This window comes from Genypterus blacodes, unplaced genomic scaffold (assembly GCF_046128005.1).
Source record: "Genypterus blacodes isolate CSIRO-AG114 ecotype Tasmania unplaced genomic scaffold, CSIRO-AGI_Gbla_v1 ptg000057l_1, whole genome shotgun sequence".
Taxonomy (NCBI): Eukaryota; Metazoa; Chordata; class Actinopteri; order Ophidiiformes; family Ophidiidae; genus Genypterus; species Genypterus blacodes.
In genome coordinates, this window is record NW_027466869.1 from 1,530,115 (window position 1) to 1,540,000 (window position 9,886).

A 9,886-nucleotide genomic window follows, 5' to 3' on the forward strand; every position below is an offset into this window, starting at 1 on the left:
CATGCGCACACACACATTCCTACATAATTGCATCCTTTGCTTTGTCAATAGGGGATGAAAATGGACACAGATTGAAGAGCTTGGAGGCCTCGGAGGGGACAATGAAAAGGAGAGAGTGAGAGAGATAAAACAGATAATGAGAAGGATTGATGGACAATTGAAGAAGGAGAAGAAGTTGGAAAGAGACAAGAACGAACGAGGAGCAAAGTGATGGCAAGTGAGGAAGAGAGAGTGGTCACAACCAGATGTGTTGGCACAAAGGGGGGATCCCTGGTTTCAGAGTTGTGTTTCAAGCCTTTGAGCTGTAAGAAACGTCCTTAGGAGTGTTTGTGTGATCTGGTCAGTGACCTGCGTGCTTTTATTGACACACTGTTAATTGAAAGGAACAGAAAGGGATCCATCTTAATCAGTTTTGAGCTATTGTTCTCTGAGGGGGCTGAGTTGGCTGGGCTTCACTTTGAAAAACAGCCATTTTAAGGCAAAGGGGTTAAAGGAATGCGCTGCTGCTTTTGTTGTGGTCAGACACGCAAACCAAACCAAACTAAATTATATATCACACTGTTGGACATACAAACACTTTGGGTTTCAAAAATTCTCATTCAAAAGTCAACTCTTGTTCTTGTTTGCATTGTTTGTTTCTTTTGGGTTAACTTTGAAGACAATGTCGCACCCTTTGTGACACATCAGCACTGTGCAAAAAAGTAATCCGCCTCCATTTGTGTATCATTTGTAAATCCGTTGTTCTGCTAAGGATTTATTTTGTTGGTGTAAGTCTTGGCCAGCCTCAGTGATGGAGAAGAGACGGACAGACTTTGATCATTTGGTGGATTTTTGCTTAGGGTTTCATGCGAAAAAGAGCGGAATAATCCTTTAACATTCTCTTTAGAGTTCAAACACAGGTTATGGTTGAGACGGTTCGGGGTTAACGCTAAACACAACAAATATCAGGATTGAGTTAGGGAATGAATGTAAGTATGTGGGTACTGGAGAGGGCCAGCGAGGGTGTGTGTCTGTGTGTGTGTGTATACCATCAGTTATTAATCATCCTTTCAATTTTTGTGGACTTTCTCTGTTACTTTATATTTCCCCCGAGGTCTGGAAAAGTGCAACATTCCTGGTTTGTCTATTCACAACACACACACACACACATGGAACAACCCTGCGATCCTGAAGGCTAATTGTTTACATGTGGTTTCGATTGCATTCTGCCATTAAGAATGTGATTCACACTCCTGGATTGAGGGCTGACTCCATGTCGCTAACCAGACCACAAAGCGGTCTTGTTCTCTCAGGTCCTTAAAAAGTCATTTACAGCAGTGGAAGTGTATTTGCTTTTTAAAAAACCAACACTTCATCACCAGATGAAAAATAAAATCATTGCTTTTGCGTTGAAGAGAAAGTGCATGAGGTGATGAACTATTTGCCAAACATCCGTCCTTACTGATGTAATGTGTACATGTGTTTTATGTGTGTCATAAGAGGCCGACAAACTACCGTGGAAGTGACTGCATGGGCTGTGTTTCCTGGTACTTACTGTGCCATGACTGAAACAAATCCCTTTGTCACGAAAGCATTGAGGCACACAGCAAACAGTGGTGACAACGCAACTATATAATATACAGTATGTCCTTGTTTTTTATGATTTCACTTTTTGAGGATATGAGTCAGATGGCCCTCATCAGGAATCAATTAAAGACATTTCGGTTTGGTTAAAAACGTCATCTCCTGTATGTGTGTTCCTGCAGTTCACCATGAACACTGGTGGTCTTGTTAGAGCAATCGGTAGTGCTGGCTCTTAAAAGATTCAAATGACATTCCATCCGTCTGTCCGTCCATCCATCCATCCATCCATCCATCCATCCATCCATCTCACTCTTTATCCAGGTCTTCTACCTAGCTGTGTCCTCCAGAACATTCCCAGCCCAGATGGGATAGATATTCTGGGTTTGCCTGTGGTCTCCTCCCATGCAATACATTCCCAGGGAAGTGTCCAAGGAATCCTGAACCACCTAAGCCTACTCCGAGCCCCCTCCTGATGTTCGAACTCCTCACCCTATTCGTAAATGTATGTGCCAATATTCAGCAGAGGAAACTCATTTTGGCCACTTGTTTATTCTCATTCTTTGGTCACTACCCAGAGCTTATGACCATATGTGAGGGTTGGAAAGGAGATCAGTAAATTGAAAGCTGTTTCCTTTAGGCTTTGCTTTCACCGCAAGAGTTCAGTACATCTTCTGCATCGCTGCGGACGCCACGCCACCCGACCTTTTGATCTCACGCTTCGTACTACCCTTATTGGTGAACAAGGCTGTGAGATACATGCTTCTCACCTAAAAGGGACAATCCGCTGTTTTTGGATTTGGCTAACTGAGAGGTCAAATCCATCAATTCAATCAAAGTAAAGTTAAGAATCATAACACATGTTCTCATTTTTATTTATAGGTCTATTGTGAATCACTGAATCAATTCTGGGAAGGGGTCTGGTACCCATTTGTTTGCTCAGGCCTACACACCAGTCTGGTCTCTGTGTTCACATCGCATGCATCACTACTTTCCAAAGAAATAGTGGAAAGACCCTCTCAGTCCAGTCAGAAAAGCACATTCACTTCCCGTCTTTCATCTACGTCCTCTTCTTCTCTTTCCACGGAATACAGTGACACTATTCCTCCCACATGATGATTTCCCTTTGTCACTCAGTGTGAAAGTTCTCTCTACTGCAAATTTTGGGTAGATATGTATATGTTATGTATGTAATACGGTCAAGAAGGTTGAAGCAAGCCAATTGTAGTCAGGGAAAGTGAGAGGTTAATCGGTAATATTCATGTTTAAAGAAAGTGACATATTGCTTTATGGATCACTTAAGTCTCAGAAATTCAGTTTCAGGAATTTGGTTTCACTCATAAGCCTACTCAGCACAATCAGTCATTGGTTTGACAGAAACAGCATGATAAAGAGTGGAGTGGTGTTGTGGTTGGCGTGATTGATCACTGTTTACTTCTGCTTTCACTTGGCCGAGACTGATTCAATATTCAGCACTTCCCGGAATTCTTCTACTAAATGAAGTTTTCATTCTTAGGTGATAACCACGACCAATGCCTTCCCATAAACCCTTAAATTGTTTTGCAGACGCTCATCTAAAAATTAATTTTCCAGAACATAAACCCAACTTTTACAAAGCTGTTTTAGCTGTTGCATTCATGTGACAAACAGGTGAAAATCAAATTGCAGATGCAGTTGATGGTAGAGGAACATATTGCGCATTCTAGCTTCTTTTCCTTGCACGTCTTCCAAGTTTATTTTCTAAACAGATGTTAAAATCGGTTGGTTACTTGTTTCAGCCCGCAACAACCTTTGTTTGCTTTATTGTGAAAGTTTTTCTTTTCATTTGTCTGCATTGCTCTTTAAAGTTTTATTCAATGGCACCTGATCAAACCAAATTTCTGGAAACAGTTTTACCCTTTGAACACACCATTGACACTCCAGGAAAATCATAAACAGGAGCAGCAAAAGTCATTTGCCTGCCATGAATGGAGAAACTTGTGGTTGTGTGTGTATATTTACATGTTCAAATGTCAGGGATTATATTTATTCAACAGAATAATGAATTATGATGGTACATTTGATGTGTCTTTGTGATTTTAACATTTAGAATCCACTTAGTTGTTTCCAGTGGTGAAAGAAGTCTCTAACATCTGTACATAAGTAATTAACTAATACCAATAGGCGAAAGACCTGATTACAATGAATTTCCTATGTTCTATATTCAATATATTCATGTTTGTGTTACAGTGCATAAACTGAGATTATGCAACATATTAAGCCATCAATAATAAGAATATCATAATATAAAAACATGAGGTGGAAATTTGAGGTTTTACACTCAATTCTGGAGACACAAAGGCTCTCAGATGAGTTTACTTTCCTTTTCCTTTCTTACAGACTTTCTGAATAATGCAAAAAAGGGTTTGTTATTAAGTTAAAATCTTGGCAGCTCTCTGTGCTGATGCAAAGCCTTATTTGTCCTAATTTGCATAATTTTGAGCTTCCCGGAGAAAGTCCCCTGGGAAAGTTTCAACAGCTTCCCTGAACCCTATAAATGGCTTTTAAGTAATTTTCTCCTCTAAAAGAACCCAGTTAACTTCCATTTTTAGAGGAGAGTGGGCAGGCAGCACTCTGCATGGAGCATATGTGTTATGGAGAGGTAATTATGAGACAGATTGAATAACACACTTTCATGGCACACAGAGAGAACGGATGGCAAATAGGCAGAGACAGACAGATAAATATACATGATGAACAGACACAGAGACACTCACTGTCTTCCATTGAAAGAGTATGTGCAGTACTGAACGATGACCTAAGCCACCTTTGGGTTATTAGGCCTGGCACTGAAATGACTTGCTGTGTTTTCACTGGCTCTACTGCAACGGCGTTGTTGGAAGTGGATCAGAAAGTATTTTGGGAATTCAGTGTGATCTAACAGCTTCAGGGTGTTTTGGAAAGTCAGAGACCCTACTTGAAAAGATATAAATAGGTGGAAAATGCAAATTGTTCCAGACACTACGACCCATTAGAGATTCAAAAAATCTTAAAAGCTAATACAGATCTCATTGAGATTAAAAACATCCTCTAATAATCGCAGTACTTAAGGGAAGTCTTCTGACTGTAGACGAGTTGCGCAAATTTTTCTATCTGACTCTCGATGAAATGCTGGATAAGCCACAAATTGTCCTATGCAAGGAGTTGGCCACATTAAATAATATGAGTCAGATGGGTGTTGAAAAAAAACACCTCTAGAGTACTTAACATTTCTCACGACTCCACCTTACACTTGGATGTCGCACTGTTTTTGTTGTATACCACATCCAGACCTGTGGTTACACTTAGATATTATAAATCCATGCTCTTCTCCATGACTGACTTTAACTTTATTGAGCTAAATTCCTCAGTGTATCTGAACTGCACTGACGAGTCTGCACCTTATGTTGAAAATGTGTATTTATCATATATATATATATATATATATATACTGTATATATATACTGTATATCCTCCATAATCACAGAGCTACTGTATGTTTAACTCACAATATTTAATCAATGAAGATTGGTCGAGATCGGTCATTTAAGTCATCAGATCTTCCAATTCAATGTGGACAGAAACAATAATCCCTACTTCAGATAAATTAACCACCATGTACACCAGAAAGAACTACTGTATAAGTCACAGACAGACTAATCCGAATCTCAGGCACTTTAAAACTTTGATTATACTGCGATTGAGGCAATAAATCAGCTTTTTTAATCGTCTTAATCAGAGTATGCCGCCTTTGCACGCACGTCTACAAAGGGCAGACTCGCCTCATTACTGCGATTGCGCAATACATCATGCATACACAGAACACCACACTCCTGTTGATTCATTCAGGCTTTTTTTTGCATTAAGGACAAATACTCAACACACAGGCAGTCTTTCTTTCCCTATGATTTTTACATGTTTATGCATGTGCAGATCATCTTTGGAGTCAGTGTTGCTGCATGTGAATATTAAGAAAAACATTTTAATTGGAAGACCTCTGCAATATATTTCCACACTGTCAACGAGTGTGTTTATTTTAGAATCATTAATGGTCGAGAACGCAGAACACCAGTTTACCACCATGTTTGTTTTGCTATTGAACGATCCCGTCATTTTGGGGCATTCTAACAATTTGAACACAGCCCAAATATAGTTTAATGGAATAACCAGAGAGTGAAATGATGGAAAAGCTTGAACAGTGTTTTCATGTCACTGTGGACTAATTCCATTTTGAAGAATTCCCCTTGTTGACGATGCTGTGAAAGCGGTTTGGTTCAAAAGCTGTCTGGTTTTCTGGCTTTTGGCTGCAGTAGCCGTTGGTCTCACGCTGGGCCTTTGGAGGGTGACTGAAGAAATGATTTCAACATCACTCCAACACGCACACGCACACGCACACACACACACACACACACACACACACAAACACACACACACACACACTCATAGCATTCAGAAATTTGGCAGAAATTACCACGGTTTACTACAGCTTATCTTATGTACAACAATGTAAAAAGAACGAGTTTGAATGTCCAGAGGGTTACTTTACAAAAACATACTTTTGACTTTATACCAGCAGTTTGTTGGTGTAAGCTCAGATTTTGGCATGTTTCTCATGCTTTTGATGCAAATACTGACAAATTTCCCGAAAATAAATGCTGTGTATAATTGTTTTCACACAGATTTCACATTGCTTTTGGTAATGAAATCATGATTATGATTGATTATCATGGTTATCCAACAGTAAAACTGTTTGATAAAGAAACCAACCTTCTTCCACCCACTTCCATTTTGCATATCGACATCACTGATACAAATATTTTTAGGCCCATAAAAGGTATATTGGAGAAAACTATGTCAAAAAACGATTGACATTCTTTTAATACTTTGCAAGAAATGTTGGGAATGTTCTGCAAACTTAGCCAAGCTGCTTGCTGGAAGGGCGACCATATTACTTGATGTAACAAATGCTAAAATGCCATGTTCTGCTCGTAATACACTGACTCAAACGCAAAGAATGGATTAGTTTTCGTGGTTTATCGGTATTTATTGTAGCCAAGCTGGAAAAACACTTAATATTCCGGTAAAATATGTGGAAACACCTTGGTTATGTTGCTCTGTTGATTCTCAGAATGAAAAAAAGAATAAACCTTCAGATCCGTTTGCAAGCACTTGGACCTGAACAGTGATCTTGTGTTTTCATGACTTTTTTCTTCACAGCATAAATCACTGACACAGAAAACTTAATTTGTGGTGGATGACTTATGGAATGACAACAGAAGGCTGGGGCGGCTTTTTGAAGACCGAGGTTGGAGCCACTGGTGTTGCTTTAGGCTCAACTCGCCCTTTGCGTGTTTGTGTGCGTCGGTGTATGTGTTTTTAACATATAGTGGATATTCTTTGTCTGGTGACTACAGAGGCTGACTTGATTTCTTTCTTATGTGCAGCACAGATTTGATTTTATTGTTCTGACAATCTGTCAAAATACTCATTGTGCGTTTATTTGATGAAGTGAACTCCATCTAAAGCTGGTAAGGCAGGCAGCAGGTTGGCAGATGTGTGGGCTGAGATCATGACGTGTGGGCTGACAGTGTGATGTGTGGTTAGAAAAGGCTGTGTGAAATATGGGTCCATGTCGGGGACAGTTCATGAGAGTAGACCTACTCTGCTCTCAATTTCATCCCATAAATCTTAGTGATGGATAAATTGTTAAACGGGGAGAAGAGGAAGGGTGGAGAGACAAGAAGGTGGTTCTGTGCTGCTGGATAGACAAAGCATGGAGGTAAATCCACCATTGGGTTCCCACTGAGGTGATAAAAATGCACGCACTCACAGGATTCATGAATGGTCGTCAAGGATACTAGTATCAAGAGAATGGTAGGATAGAAATTAGGATGTGGAACCGGGGTCGGGGTTTTCAATTCACAAGTACAGCAAGTCTAAAGCCTTGACACTCGAGTCTCTCATTACAAAATCATAGATGCATTTTAAAATTAGTTTTTGCTAATTTCCATATAAAACTACAGACTTCAGCGAGAATACACAAATTTGACCGTTGAAAACATATGATGTAATCTTCAATCAAATCAAGCTGAGCCTCAAGTCAGAACAAATGCTATAAGGAGATATGAATGAAAATTAAAGTTGAATGACTTACACACAAAATAGCAGACAAAATAAAGTTCATTGCTGGATTTGTTTGCTTTAAACCAAAGCACAGGAGGTATAAAAGGCAAAATGAAATCAAATCCATTTTTCTGTTGCTATTTTTGTCTTGTTATTGCTTGTGGTGACGAACTTCTGCCACTCACTCATATGTATTCATTTTCATCATTTATATCAACAACTTTATTGCGATTTGAAATATGTATAACACAACCTAATAGAGTATATTGCAGTATAATTCTATCAAATTTAACTCAAAAACACAGGATATTAAAAACAAATGGAACTTGGTGTGTCATCACCATCTGTTTTAACAAGTAGTATAAGTTTAAAAATAATGTCCATTTCCCTTCAGATCCCACAGATATTTTGTTTGGTTTTGAGAGATTTTTGAGAGAATCGATTGGGGACTCAACGTCGTAAAAATACGTTTTTCTACAAGAACGAGCATTTGTCTCAGACTCACCTGTCAAAAAGCAGCCACTTATTGTGTTTTCTTTTGGTTTCCAAGACTTCCTGTGTTTTCCATGTGGTGGTCAATGTATTTAGTTTGGGCCGGTCTCTGTTTTTTATTCCTGACAAAAGGGAGCCACTCGGACATTTCAGAATATCTTTTTCGGATCGCATAACACCAATATACTTTAATTTATAGTCCCCTTTTTTTGTTCCTCGACCAAAACATTTTTTCTTTGCCTGATATATCTTTCTCTCTGTTTTCAGCCATTTTCTCTGCCTCCTTTCTTCTCTGGTGAAAACTGTTGGGAGAATGGGCAGCATAAATCTGCCTTAAGATGTCCCATATGGAAGAGAGGAAATGTAGCTTAATACACAACATAGACATGCCAAAAAACACATCAATGTACTGTAAATGTACAGAAACACTCACACACATATACACACACACACACACTTTGACAAGCAAAAGCAGGATGGGAAGACCGGTTGGAGCAAGACACTGTGATTAAAGTATGATTAATCTGAATAACAGACTTCATTATGCTACTGTAAATCGATTTGTTTACACACATAAGTTTATTGTTCGATTTCCTCAATGACTCTTTTCATACTTCGATGAAATATACGGAATGTTTTTCATTCTTTCAACGTGTACACCTGTCTTATCTGGGATACCAAAATGGTATTTCGTCAACATTTCACACGTCTTCAAAGTGTTACATTTAGCTGACCAAGCCATGCTAATGAGAGCTGCTACTAAAGCTGAAGATTATGTACAAAGTTGTGAAATACCGTCTATTGTATGATGCATTACAAGGACATTGTTTAAAAAGAGGCTACTGGGTGTCTTAGTAGAAGTCCTTGATACAAGAAGAGCACTTTATTTGTTTTTAGGCAAACTCAATGGAACTAGCTAACATGAGCCTGTTAGCGAACACGAGCCTGTTAGCTAACGTGAAATGTACTAAGTATTACACATTAGTCGACCTAAATTTTAGTGTTTTTCTTTCAAAATGTTGCGAGCACAAATTGATTCCAACTTCACAGACCACCCGCATGCAAAATCATTTCTATCAAAATGATGGAAATGACTCTTGAAGGGGAATAACGTGCCTTGGAAGAGAATAAATAATTTAAGTACTGACTTGACAAAAACATTTATGGGCATCGTTATCTGAAGATATTAAGGATAAATAGCCGCCAATTCTTCCTCTTCTTCCCTTTTCGCTTTCCTCCTGCTGCATTGTTCCCATTACTCTTCTCCAGTCCATGAAGTGGGCTTAGTGTCTTCAAATTGAAAAATGTGCCCTGTGTGTGGGAAGTGAGAGAAAGCCGCTCTCTGCCACTTTAGGATATCATGAATGAGCCACAACTAGACTAGACTAAACTCGATACAGCTGCAGTTTGACTCAGGAATGGTGGATGGAAAGTGTGGTACTGATGGTGGTGGATTTCAATATTAATTCATCTTCAACTCTGACGTGTGTTTGGTGCCAAATTCGTGCCGACGGGTTTCCTCCTAAGAATCTCGGCCTGATGTTTTTCTCATTTGTTCATGACCAAAACCCTTTGTGACAAGCAAGGGAAATTGGTGTGTATATATTTTTTTGCAGTTGTCACAAAGTTCCTAAACCATATGGGAACACAACCCCGAGCACAGACTGATTTCCTTTGATCCTGGAATTTTTCG